Source organism: Amblyomma mixtum, chromosome 3, assembly GCF_055824585.1.
Source record: "Amblyomma mixtum isolate Tamu chromosome 3, ASM5582458v1, whole genome shotgun sequence".
Classification (NCBI taxonomy): Eukaryota; Metazoa; Arthropoda; class Arachnida; order Ixodida; family Ixodidae; genus Amblyomma; species Amblyomma mixtum.
Window position 1 is genome coordinate 228,492,684 of NC_143014.1, and position 20,326 is coordinate 228,513,009.

At 48.7% G+C, this 20,326-nt stretch overlaps 1 pseudogene; it reads right to left on the reverse strand.

The window, feature by feature from the left end:
* Positions 1–927: 927 nt before the first annotated feature.
* LOC149353942 (uncharacterized) lies at positions 928–11,642 on the reverse strand (annotated as a pseudogene).
* Positions 11,643–20,326: the final 8,684 nt, after the last annotated feature.

Sequence of the window (20,326 nt, forward strand, 5' to 3'; positions counted from 1 at the left end):
GGAGTCAATGAGGCGTTTCCGCTTGACGTCAATGAGGAGCTTGTGCATCGTTAAAAAGTCGGCTCCAATAATGGCAGTGTGAAGGAATGCATACGTGACGCCTATGCATTGCTCAAACGAACTTACTCCATCTGCTGGAGCCAGAGACATTGTGTCTATGTCCAGAATTATCGACGAAGACATGTATTCGAAGGCGTCACTGTGGAAGGCGGCGGGCGCTACAGAAGACAGACGACCACAAAGAGCCAGAGGAGAGATGACGAGAAGCCACGCGAGACGCGGGGGTCTCGCCAGAAAACAACGGACAGAAGAGATGAGAGCCGGGCGCCGGAAAGAGAGGCAGACCACGGGGGCGCCGAAGCAGCCGCGGCCTCCTGAAGCAAGATGAGCGAAGTGAAGCCCTGTTCTGCCGAAAGGACAACCAGTTCTCCTAAAAGCCAGCGTGGAGCGGACTCCAAGTTTCGCCTTAGCCAGAGAAATAATGTTTTGCCAGGTTACCGCCTCGTTGGATCAATTCTCCTCGCTTCAGCAGGACCCGTAGAAAGCAACTAATTGGATTGCTTTGTGACTGACCCCCGACAGGCGGGAACGTCAAAGCAGAACCAACGTTGGCGACTAAAAACACCCACTGGAAGACTCTTCGAAGCCCCAGGCTCACCGTCACAAAGTGCTGTTTGTATACAGGAATGCGCGTTCCGTTCACTGCGTGCAGGTAGGAAAGTGGAGCTTAGGCACGATTGGCTTTTGTGGCTGGGTAGTACGCTCACCTGGGCCCTGGTGTAAATGAGAAATTTCTAACCGGTGGTTCTGTCGTAAACGTGGAAGAGGCGACATTTTTCTTGGCACTGTCCGCTCGCCGCCGCTAGTGGTCGGCCGGCCGGTTTTCCGCCCAACTGCAAGGCAGGAGGCAGTGGCTAGCGTTGGCGCCTAAGCGGGGATGGTAGTAGCAGGTACGTGGGCCTGAGGATTGACTTGGCTCACGCTGTCCGCGCTGTCGAGGCGTTGAGGAGCGGTGACATTGGCGTCCACAGCGTAGAGGCGGCTCTCGAGCTGAGAAGTTTCTGTTTCTAGAGCTGAGAACAAAGGCGGTTAACTTCGGAAGGCGTAGTGGTGATGTATGCAAGATGATACGGCTGAGGAGTGGTAATAGGAACGGCCAACGGCGACCACTGCGTGGGCACGCTGACGGCAGTGACTGTGAAGTGTGTTGCCACTGTAATATCAAATCCAGGGTGTCATGTCAAATCCACGGCTGCGGCTGAGGCAGGTACCAGTTGGACGTTGGACGGCAGGCGTTGTACAAAAAGTTTATGTAGCACAGCATTGTCCATGGTCTGCGCACTATTGCCGAGAAGCTGCGTCATCCGCCGCAAGTGATGACTTGGCCGTCGGTCACCGAACTCCTCCGCGCTGAATAGCTGTTGTATTCCCGTTCTTTCGGACGCGGCCGTTCTTTGCAGTAGAGCTGCCTTCAGGTCATCGGATGAATGTGCCGGAAGATTGGTGCTAACCGAGGTCGAGTATGTCGGACACCTTTTCTGCAGCTGTTGATGGCAGTGCGCTGACCACGTGGTGGAATTTCTGCTTCTGCGATGTGATCCTTGAGAGCTGGAATTAGGATTCCACTTGCAGGAACCACGCGGCAAGGTTGCGTTCCCAGTACGGCAGGAGACGGACAGTGACAGCAGAGACGGCTTCGCCTGGCACATCTGTCGTTGTCTGGCTGAGGTTGGACGTATGTGGTTGATTCGCTGCCATTTTAGCTGCGTGAGTTGACGTCCTGTCTTCGTTAGCTTGGAGGAAGGCTTGGCTCTACGCTACTTAAGTTCGTTAAAAGCCGGGTCACCAATTGTAGGACGTAAGCTGCTTGAAGATTCTCATAGAAGACGAGACGTCTGTGCAGTTCAACCGTTTATTCTCTGAGTGGTAACGGAGATGCGGCGGGGAGCTCTGGAGGTGTGCCTCGCCGCTACAAGAGGGAAAAGGGAGGAGAAGGAAAGAGCGCGCCAGATGCGGGGCGCGCGGGGTGCTGTCTGGTTGGTCTGGATCGTTTCAAGTGACACCGCAGACTTCTTCCGGCACAGTATATTTAAATTTCGAAATGTTGCGCAAGTAATGATACTCTTTTCGTTTACACAATGTTCGCATAGTTAAACAACGAACTACCAAATACCCCCGCCCCCCTCTAAAAGACCATTACAGGGGCACACGTGACGCTGGAATGAACGTAAGCGCAACCTCCTATAGCTGGCAGCCTAAGATCGAATTTAACCGATGATAGGACAAAAGAGTGTTCCACATGGTTCATACTTTTCCGCACTTCATTACGCATGAGACCTAAATACCTGTTTCAAACTATCTCTGCCCTGCTTACGAATAGCTTCTGAAAACAGTTCCAGCCAGTGGTAATAACGGGGCCGTTATGAAGAAAAGCGACGAGCGCTCGCCAGAAAGCGACAAGCAGGACGAAGTATAAATAACACCTGCTACTGGAGACAAGTAAGCAAGCAGACCACATCCTACAGAAACGCAGAAGTTTAAAATATAATTCAGTTTGTTTTACTGGTGCCTGTTTCTTAACATATGTCATCCAAATTGTGAATTTGAGCTAGTTAACATCTTTACTAAATTACGTTCTGCTGTGCCGCATCTACTATAGCTCCTTAAATCCAGACAAACAGAAATCGCGTCTTTGCCGTAGTGTATTTAGTCGAAGAGAATACAAATAGGATCCTCGAAACTGCGGAACACTAAGTGACAGCGGAGCCCCATAGTAAAACGTTTGCCGCAATGCACCACATGCGTTTGGCGCTTCTGCAACTGTCATCAAATATTAGGACGCCACTGGCGCTGATGAGCCGCCAGGATGCCAGGAGTGGAACGGTTGAGGTGTTCGCTCTTTTACTTTTGCGACTAAAGTCTAAAGGTTGTTATCAGAAGTATGCAGGCGTCTGCGACATGCCACTCACGCATGCGGGCGGGGAAAAGCAGCCGAGATCACCGAGCGCCGACTGCCGCGGGACCTCTCCGCCACGTTGTGCCCGCTGAAGCACTGCCAGCACCTTGGCAGTGATAGTGGTGGTGAGAGAGGCGGTGCGCGGCCCAGCCGATAACGCCTTCCGCATGGGTGAATACGCGGGGAGGCCAACACACACGTCGCTGTCCACGTATGCCGGGTAGTCGAGCCTGGGTCGTTAATAGAGGCGTTAATAGACGACATCCACTCAGGTATTTCCGAAAAGAAATGCAAAGCAATGTCGGCATACCCAACACTGTCTTGCCAAAAACATATTAGCCACTAATTATGTGTCGAGAGAAAAGGACCCATGCAGTCACACTTTTATTCGTTTGACTGCATGGGTCCTTTTCCCTCGACACACAAATAGTGGCTAACATGTGATGAACGAAATATTAAAACTGTAATACTACAAGCAAAATGACGATCAAATGTTGTACGATATCCTTAACAGCGCCAGCCGGATACCCCTAAGCACGAACTCCTTATGAAATGCCTTTACCATTATGTCGCTTTGACCATAGCGGAAGCAGCATGTGGCCAGGATTAACACACTCGCAAGAATAATGAGGAAAACGTTCCCCTACTGGTCAGATTTTTGTTGAAAATCCAGCACTACGAAGCAAAATAAACATTGCCGATACATCGCAGTTTAGTTTCCTTATCATTCTTAAATCATCCTTCACAACTCAGAGCATCGCTTTGTACGCAGTTTTCCAGTTGAACTCTGATCGGTTGTCGCTTATCACTTATCCTTTCTATGTTTATCACTAAGCAATTTTCATTGCCAGTATCCTTTTTTTCTGCCACATACCCTAATAGGAACTTATCCTCTCTAGAGTTTCACAGAAGGTTTGGTTTATTGGGGTTGAACGTCCCAAAGCGACTGAGGCTATGAGAGACGCCGTAGTGAAGGGCTCCGGAAATTTGGACCACCTGGGGTTCTTTAACGTGCACTGACATCGCACAGCACACGGGCCTCTAGAATTTCGCCTTCATGAAATTCAGCCGCCGGGGCCGGGAGCGAGCCCGCGTCTTTCGGGTCAGCAGCCGAGCGCCGTAACCACTGAGCCACCGCAGCGGGGCAGAGTTACACATAAGTACTCTTCCTAGGCAATACTACTGGTTCATGTAAGGGTGTCGTGCCCAAAATTTAGAAAGTCAGGGTAGTCTCCGCTTCAAAAATCTTCTTGCGGAACTTTTTATCGGTACAGCTAACTTTCTTCCGGTCCACACATTCCTAGTCTTGTTCTCCAATGATAGGCGCAGCCCTGGCTATTCCCACCTCTGCGAACGTCAACGGCACCTAAGTGCCTCTCCTCTAATCTGTCCACAACTCACTGCAACTGTCCCACTACCCCCTGATCGGTTTTTCATCGAGATGCATGTCCGCAGTATCCAGAATCACATTAGACTGGACAGAAGAAGATATGCATTTGCGAAAGTGTGCCGCTTGCTCTGCCTCCAAGCATTCCGTGATAGGCCATCATAGCGCTCGTTGATGGGCACAAACAGGAGTGCATGAGCTGTGTGCCATAGAGGGATGTATTGCAGTGAATACTACGTACACAAGCGGAAATTCACCGTTTAAAAGACTGCCCACCAAGCTGCCGCACAACTTGGAGTATGTTGGCCTGGGTCTTCCGTGCTCCAGGCTAGCCTGTAACGGGCGAAACGCCATAACATCTGTTGCACTGGCCGTTCCGTGTCCATCAGAGATTTTCGTTCCCGACACCAACACGTGCACTTTCTCCGAGCGTGGCTGGACCGGCAAATTAGTAATTCATGGCAGCTAGGTGTACAACACGACGCAAAATTAGCACACCGAAGAAGGAAATACGGAACACCACCGCGCTGGCCGTTACGTCTGATTAAAAGAGGAGGACTGATAAACTTGTGCGAACAGCATTGTTCCGCCATGTGCCCGCACAAGTATACGTTTCACGAGACATTCTTCGTGCGCACGGCTTATGACTGCAATGGCCTGCCCAACCATATGGCGCTCATCATTGCTCCTGCACTACCCAAGACTACCACGGAATAAGCTGCCTCATCATAACCGTGTATACTACCAGCCTGAATCAATTTATCGCCGCCCGCCCGCCCTGCTCTCATGTAAAGTGCCACTTTTGGAGTCAAATAAACAAGACAAGTGCTAACGATGCCTGTGAGAAACACCACACATGAAAGGTTCATATTTGATTCTCAAAACGGTAAGCCACCCTTAAAAAAACACCATAAGTTCATATTTAAGCACGAACATACGTATAAGGCATCCCAGGAAATGTAACCTGCGTTTTGTGGAAGAAAGACCGTAATAGAAAATAGTGACTACTAAAATTTTCATCGATTTTTCGGTGTTGTCTACGCAGTCCGATAGTTAAGAACAATTAGCACGCTTTTAAACTCCTGGCTTCAGGGAAGTTGGAAATCCTTCAAAAAAAAAAAAAATGGAGCTTTTGCAACAAGGAACGCTTTATGGCAGGTTCGCCGCTTTTTACAGGAGTTATATACAAGCCCCGAATTACAAAACTGTCACGCCACAGCAGCGCTACCGTGCCCGCTACAAAATAACTAAATAATTTCAAGCATAATAGCTGCCCCCAATGGTACTAGGAGTTTGCCGTGTTCGCAATGCCCAAAGTTAAGGAGTTCGATCCCAGGCTAATTCCCCCAGTTTTCTTTTAGCTACTCCTTTAATTCATATAACTCGACCTCGCGTTACAGTCATGTTACCACCTTGTAATTACCAGTTGTTCTGTTTCAAGGAATTTACAAACCTGCCTCATCACGCATGGCGTAGTCACCTTCTCAATCCGGATTTTTCGCTTGGTTTTCTACATAACCCAGGCTTTAAAGCACACAAATTGCAAACACTTCCACGCCGAAAATGCACAACCGTACGCACTCCAAAAACAAAATTCCTTAAAAGAGAACAGTTGCCCCCGATAGGCCTATTTGCTTCCTGTGGCCGCAAGATAAGCGGCACCAACTGCTTATGCATCATGCAAATCGAGCGGCAGTAATTTCTAAAGCTAGTAAACTGGAACTCCAGGAAACATTCCTCTAAGTGTGACAACTGTAGTTGCTTTCGTGCAGGAAGTTTTAATGGGCAGCCTTTGCTCGAGCGCTAGTTTTGCGTGCGCGCGCGCGCTTGTGTGTGTGTGCTTGTGTGTGCGTGCGCGCGCGCACGTGTGTGTGTGTGTGTGTGTGTGTGTGTGTGTGTGTGTGTGTGTGTGTGTGTGTGTGTGTGTGTGTGTGTGTGTGTGTGTGTGTGTGTGCGTGCGTGCGTGCGTGCGCACGCGTTTCAGTTTGTGTGCGTGTGCGCTTGCATGTGTGCGTGCATGTGCACATGTGTGTGTTGGTTGGTTGGTTTATGGGGTTTAACGTCCCAAAGCGACTAAGGCTATAAGAGACGCCGTAGCCCGGAAATTTTGACCACCTGGGGTTCTTTAACATGCACTGACATCGCACAGTACACGGGCCTCTAGAATTTTTCCTCCAAAGAAATTCGACCGCCGCGGCCGCGAACGAGCCCGCGTCTTTCGGATCAGCAGCCGAGCACCATAACCACTGAGCCACCGCGGTGGCCCATGTGTGTGTGTGCGTGCGCGCGTATGAAGCCTACACGCTGCAGAGAAAATATATCCCATCAACGAGCCTCCACCCGCCCAATCACCTACACTCTCCAACCCACTTTCCACCTCCAGAAGCTCCACCCACCCACTCTATCCCTCTAGGGACCTTCACCCATCACAAGCGTGTGCAGCATCGGAAGGTAAAAAAATCTGCCTCTCCCGTAATCGAGAGTAGAGTAAGCATGAAATGTTTACGGGCATAACACATTGGTTGTAGATGGTACTAGTCAAAATCTTGAAATGGGTCTAGTGCTCACCACACCACACCTCACTCTTCCTGTTGCGTCGAAGCGATCGTCTGCAATTGTGCGGGCTTAGGTAGGCAGCCGCGAACCGTGGCGGCCTGGTCGCTTTCGGGAGCGGCCGCATAATCATGGCGTTGTCGGCAGCGGCGAGCAGTCTTCTGCTATGGCGTATCACTGGCAAAGCGATCGCTTTCCGCAAGACGCTTCCTCCCTCCCCTTCATCAGGCTCCATTGCTCGGCTTAAATAGTTGTGACGGTGGCGGCATTGAAATGCAGGACGACGCAGAAGCGTACGCGTACACGACGCGACGCAGGCCTGACAAGAATGTATAAGCGGCGCGTTCTAATACTCCGCGAGCGTGTATACATCTGCCTGCCAAAGGGAGAACCTTTGTGAGCTGAAGGCCCAGCGGCCGGTCTTTTACATGCGTGAGTGAGGGACCGCAGCGCCATCCTTGGGGACGGCGCGGAAGCGGCCCCCCACGGCCCTCTCTCGTAGTGTCTCGTTAAATCTCGTACGGTGCCCGGATGCTCTCGTTTCAGTGCCCGGATGAGTGGAATTCAGTGCCCGGAAGTTGGCTCTCGGCCTCGGCGTGAGGGCACAACACTGGCGACAACGGGAGCTAAAAGCATTTCATGCTTAAATTTGGCAGTGGCTTAGCTCTGCTATGCCAGGATATACGTAGCGTGAAGATAGCTAGCGTGAAGTACACCTTCGTTAAGCTTGTTGTTACTAGATTGGTTTCCCCCTGTTAAACCTTGAAAATCCGGTACGTGCAACTATGACTTAATTAAAGACGAGACAATTTGCAGTATCAATTGCCATTGGCAATGAAATTGGTAGGTTGGTATCATTTTTCCTACACTCAATTGCTAACTGCCACGCGAACAGAATGGGGTCCGATGAAATGAATTTTTCAAATCTCCTGCCGCTGAGCTGCAATCTGACTTTCTTTTTCCTCCATGGAACACGGCGCAGTAGCTGTGTATCCCTCCACATTTATACACGGGGCGCAATCTCCTCGCGCATGCGCAGTAGCCCGCTGCGGCGAGCGGCTAGGTGTTTACATCTCTGTGGACACCTGAACCAGAGGAAAGGCGCATAACTGCCCTCTTGGAGCAGTGGACACCTCAATACGGCTTTAAGCTAAGTGGCGGTAGTGACATGGGTGCGCTGCATGAGTTGGCTTGGCAACGTTGTGAAAGAAATGCAGCGCTGAAGCCATAAGCAGTCGGCGTTTGTTGTGTTCATTGGCGTTGGCGTTGACCACGTTTTACACTCCGATCATTTTAAGTAAAGGAATTGCGCATAATGGCTCCCTCGGTCAATGGACGCCGAGCGCGCGGCGAGGCATGTCAGCTGTTCATGGTGACGTCACTTGCTCCTCGCGCATGCGCAGTATGGTTGAGCAAGCGAGCACGGGAAACGGCGAGACTGTGTCCCATGTAGCTGACGCTACAAAAGCGAAGGCGAGTTCATGCCTCCACCTATCGCCCACGCAGCCGCGTCCACACTTAAAAAGCCAGCGTCCTCCAGAGCACTCGCAGCATCACAACAAAGTGCGACGGCGAAATAAAAATTATACGCAATGTGAGGCAATCAACAAAATGCTACGGCGAAATTAAAATTAAATACGCAATGTGAGGCGATCACCAAAGTGCAACGGCAAAATTAAAATTAAAGTTGCAATGTCAGGCGATCAATAAAGTGCCACGGCGAAATTAAAATTAAAGACGCAATGTGTGGCAATCAACAAAGTGGAAGGCGAAATTAAAATAAAGACGCAATGTAAGGCGATCGTGCAACGGCGAAATTAAAATTAAAGACTAATTATGAGGCGATCAACAAAGTGAGACAGCGAAATTAAACTTAAAGACGCAATGTGAGGCGATAAATTGCGACGGCTGAATTAAAATTAAAGACGCAATGTGAGGCGATCAACAAAGTAAGACGGAGAATTTAAAATTAAAGACGCAATGTCAGGCGATCAACAAAGTGCTATGGCGAAATTAAAATTAAAGACGCATTGAGAGGCGATCATTCTGAAACCGAAAATTAAAAAAAAATTACGAGGAACTTTAGCGGCTAAAGTGGTGAAAGGCGAAAGCCTGAGTGCTGCATTCTGCTACGCGATTGTTCACTTCACGTTTTGTTGGTGCATTAATTAACTGCCAATTAATGACGCTTAAGCTTCGCCTTTAGGAGTGGAACGCGACAGCGTGTTGTAGCGCTGCCAGGGAGTCCACGGAATGCCACCACCCGTTCGGCGCGATGCGTTGCCCTTTGAACGCAACGCTTTTTAAGGAAAGGCAATGGGGCTGTAATTCTCTGTCGTCTCGGTGGACACCTGAGCCGAACGGTACAGGAAGGGAGGAAGTGTGAGTGAAAGCAGAAAGAGGGGCCGTAGTGAAGAAAATGAAAATTGTATTTGAGGAAAGGAAATTACGCATTAACTGTCTCACATATCTCAGTAGACACTAGTCGAAAATTGTATTTGAGAAAAGGAAGTTGCGCAGTAACTGTCTCACATATTTCGGTGGACACCCGCCAAATTTCGCGCGTGGTGACGTCACGACAATTTGGACCAATCTGAAACGCGGACAAATACGCCTTGCTCGTCGGTAAATTGGTTTTTGAGGAAAGGGAATGTATCTGTCTCTCATATCTCGGTGGACACCTAAACCTCGCCGTAACAGGAAGGGAGGAAGATGGGAGTGAACGAAGACACCGTATTCACTAGACGCACCTTTGTTCATTCCAAACCATCGATCTGGCATGGCGGAATGGTAGCGTGCTCGACTCGCACTCCGGAGACCGGGGGTCGATTCCCAAGCTCGGCCAATTTCTTACTCGGTTTTATTTATTTATCTGGTCTGACTAGAAAGGTTAATTGGACTAAAGTAAACAATTATCTAAACTCACTCAAACTTACTTGGAGCATCACTATACGATCCCTTTAATTGGTTGCAAGGTTAGTAGCCAAAGTACAATTGGCCCTGTTTGAAATTCGCGCACTGTGACGTCACGACCGTTTGTCACCCAGACTGCGCGCACTTTTACGTGGGAAGCTCCCAGACACCCTTAGAGCGTGTGGGGGTAGCGGTCTCGGACTCGAAGGAGATGCCCTCGACTCAGCGTGGCGAACTCAGCGGAGACCAGCTACCAAGTGACAAGAGGTTTTTGGGCGTTCGGTGCCCAGCTTTCGCTGGTCGCAAGCCAGAGAATGGGTCGGAGCCAAAGGTTCACAAAACAAAACAAGGTTTATATAGCAAAGAGACGATACAGAGGATTTCACAATCACTAGTACAAACACATCCAAAGTGATTAATTGAACAATGCAACACGTGCAAAGTTAAACTCGAGAGAGAATGCAATACAAAGGCAGTATTACACCTAAAGTGCACTAACACCGAGAGAAAGAGGTAAACAAACAAAACACAATTTGTTCACCGGGCACTGCGGCAGTCCGACGACCAGAGTTCCACGACGATGCCGTCCCGCAGGCTGGCGAACGTTGCCTCGTTGGTCCGATGCTGGCCGAGTGGTGTTTTCCCCGGGAGTCGAACGGGCGCGCTTCGACGAAGCTTAAACGGCGGTCCGGACTGACTGATAGCGGTCAACGTCCTTCTTTATAGGCTCGCTCTCCCGTCTGTTTGTTGTTCGCGCCCGAGTAGGCGCGCACATACACGCAGCATTGGCAGTGCTGTCTCCCTTTCCTCTTCTCACCGGCCGCGCGTCCCCATTGGTCAGCGGTCGGGGGTCGCATCTCGAAGTTTCGAGCGTGTTCTTGAGCGGCGCCGACGCCGACGGGCGAGGGGGGACGTGTCTTAGTGCACGCAAGGCTACGCCCTTTCCCCCCCGTCAGCTGTAGAACCGACTGGCATGTTCGAGAATAATCGGCGGGGATGACTCATTTCCTCGGCGCACGCCGCGGCGGTGGAGAGAGAGGCATGCGCTCGGCGGGGTCTTTCCCTCTCCCCCGTCGGGCTCGCGCCGGCGAGACGCCGTGCGCGCGGCGGTTTTTCTTTGTTTGTTCCTAAAATGCGCCGAATTTTGTGACACCGTTTCGACCAACTGAAAACCGTGACATTTCTGTCGACAGCTCCTGCTTACAACGATGAGGCATTAAAGGCTTCCGCCTTAATAAATGTAAAATCAATGGTGCTAGAGCAGATTTGTCGCGTCGATTGCACCATCACCTGTCAGTTTTTTGTTACACGGATATTGAAGGCCCCGAACCGCCAGCATGAAACTGCATTATGCTCACCTCGTAGCGCTTGCCCTAGTACCTTGCAGACCACTAAGTAGCTATGCTTCCAAATTAGAGTAATAACGAAGCTCGAAAAAAAAATTATGAACAAAATATAAGAAGGAATGGAGCGATTTTCGATGCTGCTTTCTCTAACACTCACCGGAGAAGCCTTCGATGTCAAAGCACCGCGATGGTCGATGGGCGGTCGGCTGACGGTCCTGCGAGGCTGGGCTGTCTCCGGGACATCCAGCCTCCGTGGACATCGACGAGGAGATCGGTAGAAGCGGCCGGCACGACCTCCCTGTCCCCCGCGTTTGCTGACGCCCAGCCGGATCGAGATGTCTAGGCCCCTGTGAGACTCGCAGACCGGTGGCCGCTCAGGTTGCCCCTTCGCAGAGTCCACGTTGCAGTCGCAGCTCCCAAGGCAGGAGCCCAGTCTTCCCTTCGCGGCGCCACGCCGCCAGCAAGGAGGAGTCGGAAGACGCGGCATGAGCGACGCTCTGAATGAGGGCAAGGCGGAGCGGTCTTGAAAGGGGCCGTCAGCATGGCGACTCATCGAGAAAGAAGGAACGCCCAGCGCAGTGTCTGCGTTCGATTCGCCGAATGCAGAACGTGGAAGGCGCAACGCGTGCGCCCGAGCGATTCTAATTGCTGTTCTGCCTCCTCTTCTTCGTGGTGCTTGCGCAAGCTGCCGCAGCTGTGGAAAGTCTTAGCTGTGCTCAAGCGAGCAAGGCAATGCGATAGAGAGGCCTACGGTAGAGAACATGGTGTAAAACAGTGAAGGCATATTTTCAGAGGTTACAAACTACAATGGCGGCCTGTTTCTTGAAGGTCCCATTGTGCACGTAATAATAGAACGCCAAAAAACCATCCCGTTAGAATATACGACGGGGTACCCAAAAGAAACCGGACTAAATTTTTTGGTCGGCAAAGCTTCTGTGGTACCGCGTTTCGCCACTAGGAGCGCATAAAACGAACATTCCAGAGTCAGTAAGCCGACTGCCGTCGTTGAAGGAGGCCAGACTAGTTTACGCAGAATTTTAGAGTGACGACTGTTTTGTGTGAATGTCGTTTTTGCAATGGCTGATTTTCGTGAACAGCGTGCGCCGGTGAAATTCTGATTTTTGCTCAGAAAAAGTTGAATGGAAACTCTTGAAATATTAAGAAAGACGTACAATGACGATGCTATGGGGACAACTCAAGTGTTCCTGAATCGAATCCTGAATCAAAACAACAATCATGCCAATGGAAAACTTCAAATTCACCTCGCCTCAAGAAAGCTCGTCAGGTGAAACCAAACCTCAAAACAATGATGATTTGTTTTTTCGAAATGAGGAGTCGTCCATTGAGAATTTGTTCCGCAGGGTCAGACACTTAGCCAGGCTTTCTATTTGGATGTTTTGAAAAGATTGGGCAACAGTGTGCTGTGGAAGCGGCCAGATTTGTGGCGGTCGGGCGACTGGTTTCTCCATCATGGCAATGCCCCTGCTCACACAGCCCTGTCTCTACGACAATTTTGGACCAAAAATGGCATGACCCCTGTTCGCCAACCCTCATACTCTCCCGACCTTGCCCCGTGCTACTTTCATTGTTTCCTAGAATGAAAAAATAGGTGAATGGAAAGCGTTTCGCTGATGTTGCTAAGGTGAAGAAAAAAACGACGGAGGCACTGTCGAGCATCACAAAAGATGAATTTAAACAATGTTTTGAAAAATGGAATGAAAGATTCGACAAGCGTACAATTACAAGTGGGGAATACTTTGAAGGAAATTGAAGGTCTGTGCTTAAAATGTGAACAAATAAGTTCAAACAAAAATAAGTCCGGTTTCTTTTGGGTACCCCCTCGTACACGAAGAAATCGTACATTTTGAATGGTATTTTTGTCGTTCAATGTGTCTTGTTGTTCCCTCTACGAATGCCGCATACCTAAGATGGTAGATTGGTCTCTAAAGGGAAAACTTAAAGCGTAATACTTGCGAGCAGAGGAACAAAGAACACTAAAAAATAACCTAATAAGCTAAAGCTCGTTGTCTCCACAATGTAACGACCATGCACACAGAACCAGAAGCCTGTACAGCGAGGTCAGTGAGAGAAGTAAGAGAATGACAGGGAGGCAAACTGTGCTCACATCATGGTTGGCTACGCTGCGGTGGAGAGACCAGAAAACAAAAAAATTGGCGTTTATGCCCATAGCGTAAATTCCGAAATTCAGTTATAGGAGTGGGTCGTCGTACGGCATTGTCACCAGTAGCTCGCAGTTCCCGTTTCAGCTCTGGGGGCGCGCGCACGCACAGCTCCAGCATCATCTCCTTGCATGTCCGTGAGCAGAATGACGATAGGCAAGCGCTGCTCTCCCTCCGCCGTCAGCCTCCGCAGTGGTCTTGCTTACTGAGCAATGCATCCTCATTGCTTTTTAATGATGCGAATAAGCAATTACGCCCTAATCAAAATTTTCTTCAGATCAGGAGCCAACACTACATACGCTGGACTACATCGTTCCCGCTTTGAGTTGTTGATCGATTAAGACTCGCCCTAACATCAGCTGGCCGTCTTCATTAGCTTAGCTCTAAGCGTACCTCGGCACCATCAGAAGTGGCTCAATCACACTCACTCTATCGGCCACTCCGGCTCACATCCACTCATTCACACTCACATTCATGGCCACTCGCACTCACACCTATGTCATTCACACTCACAACCACTCACTTGCACTCACACTCATGTCCACTCCCACTCACAACTACTCACTCACGCTCACACTCATGACCACTCGCACTCATGACCACTCGCACTCCCAACCACTCACTCACGCTCACTCTTATTGCCACTCGCACTCACAACCACTTACTCACACTCATGACCACTCGCACTCAAAACCACTCACTCAAGCTCATGTCCACTCACACTCACAACCACTCACACGCAATCATGTCTGCTCGTACTCAGAACCACTCACAATCTTGACCACTCGCTCTCACGACTCACTCGCGCTCACAACCATTAATTTGCCTTCATGTCCACTCACTCTCATTTACTTTAACTCACTCTTTTTCTTGTTTGCTGACACCGAAGGAGATGAGAGATTTACTGCCGCGGCCGACTGCCCTCGTTGCTCCCCTACCATAGCCTGTGTCGCAAAGATGTGGTGGTGCGCCGCACAAGCTTTATCGAGCTAGATGGCTAATTTTCACAGTTTCGATGCTCGAAGACCTCAAGTGGTCACTGATCACGCATATTCCATGCACCGAATGCTATGCACGTGTGCTCCCGCGCTTGCTGCTGATACGATGAGTACCTGTTCAGCGTCAACTAAGATGCTTAGACAAGTTTCTGAACGGTGTCCACTGAAAGTACCGCTGCTAAAAGAACCGCTGCTGCGTGCGTACGTTCTTTTCACCCTAGAAAAATCAAAACGTGTAGAATGTATTGTTGACAATGACGGAACAATAGTTATGTCCTTACGCCGACGCTAACCATATACAGGAAACGATTAACAGCTATGCATTTGCCTCGTTTAGAAATTAACCTACATTTGCGCACGCAAGTGGAAGAGAAGAAGAAAAGAAAAGAATAAATGCAGCGAGCAAACTCACAAAAATTACAGCTACCTTGAACTATGCATTAAATATTACAACCGACACACACGGATCTGTCCGCAGGTTGCCAGTTGTGGCGCTGGATTTTTAACAGCCATACGAGTCGTCTTTTGCCTTCTCTTGGAGCATGCCATATAATCAAACCATTTCGCGCATGGTTCGTGCATTGGGGCGCACACGCACGAGTATTTTGCATAGAAAATTGGAGGAAACACTTAAGCTCCACCTTAAGGGTATGACGCGATAGCTTTAATGCGCGAAGGCCCACATTTTCGTAATTGTTTATTCTCTCTTTAGTAATCATTGATCCGTGAGAGTCCTCACATTAGTGCTGGCGCATTGGTGCAGCAGCTAAGCGATTAGCCACCGCCCTGCGATGCCAGGTGCTGACATTGGAGGGTACTTGAGAGCCATGCAGGTTGATCTTCCTGCGAAACCTTTCGCGAGCAATCCTTCCTTTAAAGGATCAGCTGCCACCGTGGAGTGGTTGTGATGCCGCCACATGGTCCCGTAACCTAGGATGAGATGACAAAGTCGCATGACGTGTCCATTTTTCGACCATGGCGGGTTGCGCAAGGCCGTGCAGAATCTTGCGCCCTGGTTGGCCACGGGGTGGTAACTCTGGGTGGATAGGGTGGCCGCCTGGGCCGCTTTACCCTGGCCGATTGAAGCGCGAAAGCATTAAAATGATTTCAACGAAATATATTGTGTGAAGCTTGACTTTGAGGGTGACCTTACTTAACACTTTACGAACCAAAATTCTTTTGTGAAGTTTGATTTCGGAGATGACCTTCACCAATCTGGAGAAATCAAATAAATACTGCCGCGGATGGGCTTCGAACCCGCAGCGGCGCGAACTGAGAGGAGCTACGCTGGCCACTGCACTAGAGGGCTACACTATCTCCGAAGACGGTCACGCCTCGTGTTGAACTAAACACAAGCTAAAGACAAACCAAAATCATGAGCCAACAATAATGAACACATGTTTTCGTACGTCCACTCGGTTTAATCCCTTTAAAACCCTACCACCTTTTTCCTCACATCGACGGCGACAACGACGACACCGGATTTTCTTCCGAAAGGTATCGTTAACCCTATCGCGTTAAAAAGTTCCACCCAAGTATACTCTATTCCGCCGCATTGAAGAGGGGGGAGGACAATGGTGGCAGCATCTATGGAGGCGATGTTGACCGGGAGACAATTTCGGGAGGATCGGCTGTGAGCATCACGTGATCACGTAATCGCTGTCAACTTATTTCTTGTTTCTCCTTCACTTGGTGCATTCTGGCTCAGCTTCTGAAATAATAATCAACTACTGTATGATATTCAAGCACAAGACCAAAGGTTGCGCCAGTGGTATTCATGTTTTAATAACATTGTTGCTGCATTGTGGTCCCCGCATTTTTTCTGTTGTTCTTGTTCGCTTCATCTCAGAAACTCGTTGAGTATTCTTCACGAGTACACTTGATTTGCTCTATGTTGTTGGTCCGCACGCCTCCGTCCGCTCTCAGTTCGCGCATTCAGGTGCACAGGAACAGCACTGCAAGTGTCACTTCATCGCTGTCCTCCAGCTAACTTGCGTGGTGCACCTGTACCGCGGATTCCTTACGTCGTGAAATATTCCAACTGCCCTCGTACACCTACAGAGTTGTATGCATTGCTTCAGAGAGAGCCATCTCTACCAATATAGGTAATCTGACTTGGGTATCTGAGGAGCGCCCATGTATATCTTGCAGTGACGACAGCATGGGCCTCTATGGGAGCTTGGTGCAAAGAAGAGCAACGGTAAAGTACACCTTATGCAAGTGTAGTATAGTTATTCAGGCGTAGCAAAGATTAGACTCCAAGCCTGTAAAGATCTCTTACTTGTGGGAAAGTTTTGCGATGTGTCCGAAGTAAATGGAAAGTATAAATTTAAGTCACTCCGCCTTAGAATTGTCTGACACATGCGATGAAACGGCGTGTTGATTCGAACCGGGGCGTGGCGTACATGATCTCTCGAACCCACTGGAATGCCGACTCAGGATGTCCCGATCATCCAGAAAACGGCTTATGCCAACGGGACGTGCGCCAAAGAGGAATCTTGAATGCAATGCAAAAATAAATGGGGATGTGAAATCGCTTAAGCGCCCTAAGCAGAGTTATTAACTCGATAGCCTTAAGGCTCCCGTTATGCAGCGGAATTCGTCGTTGATGTCGCAGTCGTCGTCGTGGGCGGCGTTGGCGTTGCAAGCGGCAAAGCAGATGGTCCACCTGTCACCTGAGTCACGTGATATTGGGAAGTTATCAGATCCAATCCACTCTGGCAGGTGCCAGTTAAATTAATCAGCGGCTGCAAAATGTTGCTCGGCAATGGCAAGCTGCATTGGTTAAGTAAAGCTAATAGTGTGCTGTCTCAATGTATTTATTATAACGATAACCTGTCAAGCTTGAGCTTGAATTTAAGGTAGGTTGTCTCTTAAAGTCAGATGGAAAGGACGTAGCCTCTGTGGGTCCAATTCAGTCCTTTGACAGAGAAAGCACCGTGGAAAGAAAGCTTTCCACTAAACAGTTTTTTAAGCAGAAATTTTTTTATTGTTCATCAACCTTTTTTTAATCGAGACACGCCAGGTTCAACCTCAATCAAAGGAGAGAAAGAAGCAAAATTGGCAGCAGTATGGAAAAATAAAAGTGCTGCACGGGCACAACCACGACACTAACAGCAGTCACAACAAAAAGCTGGAGAACCAGTTTTATTTTTTAGGTACTGACTTGACGCCTGTTCACGAAAAAAAAGAGAGGTGCGTCGATACAACGGGATAACTGCTCCCCGTCATAATAAATCCCCATTTCGTAATGAAGAGTTCGTTATTATGCGCAAAAAAGGATGGACTCCTCCAAGTTCGGCGCCGATCTCTTTGGATGCAGTTGATCTTATAGCTTTCGGGTACACTTGATTTAACCCGTCTTGATAAACAAATCGGCATCAAAGAGAAAATCGCACCCGCAAAAAGGCAGATGGTCTCGGATAAATGCGAAAACTGGAACTAGGACGGCAACAAAAACATGCCGCAACAGTCATGGATAAAAAAAATTATATTGAGCACAACAATGTTGTTTTCGCGCTGAGAATCTACTATTCAGTGGATCTATATGTAGGTCTTTATGTGGAACTAAAACCTGTTCCACAGAAACTAATGAGAAAGCTTAAGTACGCGAGCAAAAGGCTCAGTACGCCATATTATCAGGGAGACTCTGCGATGACTTGAGGCAGAAATAGAATAATCTCAGTGTAGCAAACCGCTTCTCATCGGCCGAGGAGTTGGAAGCGGCGTAGTCCGCTTCCTCGGTTTCTTCTCAGCAGTTGGAGCCATCTTATTGCGCCTAAAATATTACGTGGCGCTAACATTTCCTAAGCCTTTCTTAATCTTTCTTAAATTATTTAAGGTCACTCCAGCCGTTTTTGCAATTCGCTCCTTCCCCAGGGATAAGCTCAAATTTCTTCCCTGTTCAACACTCTTCCCTGTCCTACCTCCTGAGCTCCTGGACACAGCGCGTGGATGTGTACATGCGGAAGATATTTGCATCTGAACTTCTGTCTCGTTACGCCTTCAAATAGACACCTGATATCAAGCGAGACAGTCGTATGCATTCATGTACTCCGGAATGAAACAAAACTCCAAGCTACGCCGAGGTTGCTGTCCGACTCCTGGACTAGAAGTAACCGAGCAACGGGGCTTGTTTTTCAGCCGGGTAACGGAGCACTCATGGCGCACTTTAAGCTCTAATTATAAGCTCAGAAGAACCTTGTCTTCACCTTTCGCGATGTGTTGGTTTTAAGGATGTTGTAGTGGCTCCACTATGTGGCTGAGAAGAAAATTTTTTCCTTGGTTACCTTTGAGAAAGGCCATGTACTTCGCATCTTCATATTGTAAACCCGCAGATTTCCTGTAGTGTTCTTGCCGCTTAACAGTCATGGTGGACGTTAATAGCAATGTAAATGACACAATATCATCCAGCAGCCGCACGGGTTTTATGTTCATGTGTATGAAATTTCTCCTCTTCAACCGATCACTGCAACAGTTGTGTCATTTTCTTCAAAGTGAGACATTCGATACTCCCTGCCCACTCAACCAACAATCATTCGACGTGACTCCCCACATTGGAATAAACGGAAACCTGAGCAATACACACGAATATATCGACGTAGCTATGTACCACACAAAACAAAACCATGAATATCGCTTAAATTTTATGCCTGCACACTTGCACGCAAAGAAGTTCCAATTGTACAGAAGCTGCGCACAGGATAATTCCCTGTCTATCCATCTTGGCTTTCCGAAACAAGGCTCAATGCCTGTTCTTGAATATGCGTCGAGAACCTTGCTTCTATTTTATAATCGCTTTTATTTGGCTTATGTTTATGGGGTGTTTATCCCAAAGAACTCAGGCTATGAGGGACGGCATAGTAAAGTGCTCCGGAAATTTTCACCAACTGGGGTTCTTTAACGTGCACTGCACTGACATCGCACAGTACAAAGGCCTCTAGAATTTCAACTCCATAGAATTTCGGCCCCAGCGGCGAATACCATCCAACGTCTTTCAGGTCAGCATCCGAGTGCCGTAACTACAGAGCCACCTGGACAGCCCATTGATTTCTTTTATAATACTGCAGACAGCAGCGCTCCTCAAGCAGGAGAGAGTGGCATGTCTTGCAGTAATAATTCAGCAAACATATTATCATTGGAACATTCAACAATAAATGAAGACAGATAATTCCACTGATGTGTTGTGAGAGGAAAGTATGAATTGTGGTAAAGTGTTGTCCTGGCGAAGCATGGGCGTACTACTTTAGTTTGGTTCAGTCTAGTGGATCTCTCAGGGGCAGCTAAAATATAAGTGTCCCGTGAGCAACCAGATTTGTTACAGAATTTGAAAGAATGTGAGCCTGGAGACCTGACGGCGTTCTTTACTGCACACAATATAACGGCTTTCTTTCACTACCTTGCCAGTATGCCGTCTCGGGTGAAGCCAATCCTCCTGCAATTGCTCTATATTCCAGACATTTCCTCAGTGCTTACAGCTCCTGCCTAATTCAGCATGCATCTAAACAGACGTAAGGAGCCTTCATTATCCGCAAACTGAGAGCTCCGCAACGGCACCTTCAAAACATTTTCGCTGACCCAAAATACCGAAGGTACAAAAAGACCAACGACCGTTAAGCTTGTTTTAAAAACACGCCTCCAGAAACCCTTTTCACCTTTGGACTATTTTCCGGCTCATATTTGCCTGTCAATGCTTTAGGGCGCTGATGAGGCAAAGTAAGTGTAATTCTCGTTGTCTAGCAAGAAGCGTTAATTTCTTTGATTATATAGAAGGCCACCTTTTCGTAGCCGGCCCCTACTGTCAGTGCCCAATTTCAGCTTCACAGAAAAAAAATGGCTCCATAATCCCACCCTGACAGCCAATAAAGCATATACGACTAAGGAAAGCAAAAGAAATATGGTAATGAATTGCAGGCGAGGAGGAGCGCTAAAGTTTTCTGCCTATGCCGCACACACCCGATCGTCTTCAAGCGCACGAACTGGCTTTTGGCCAT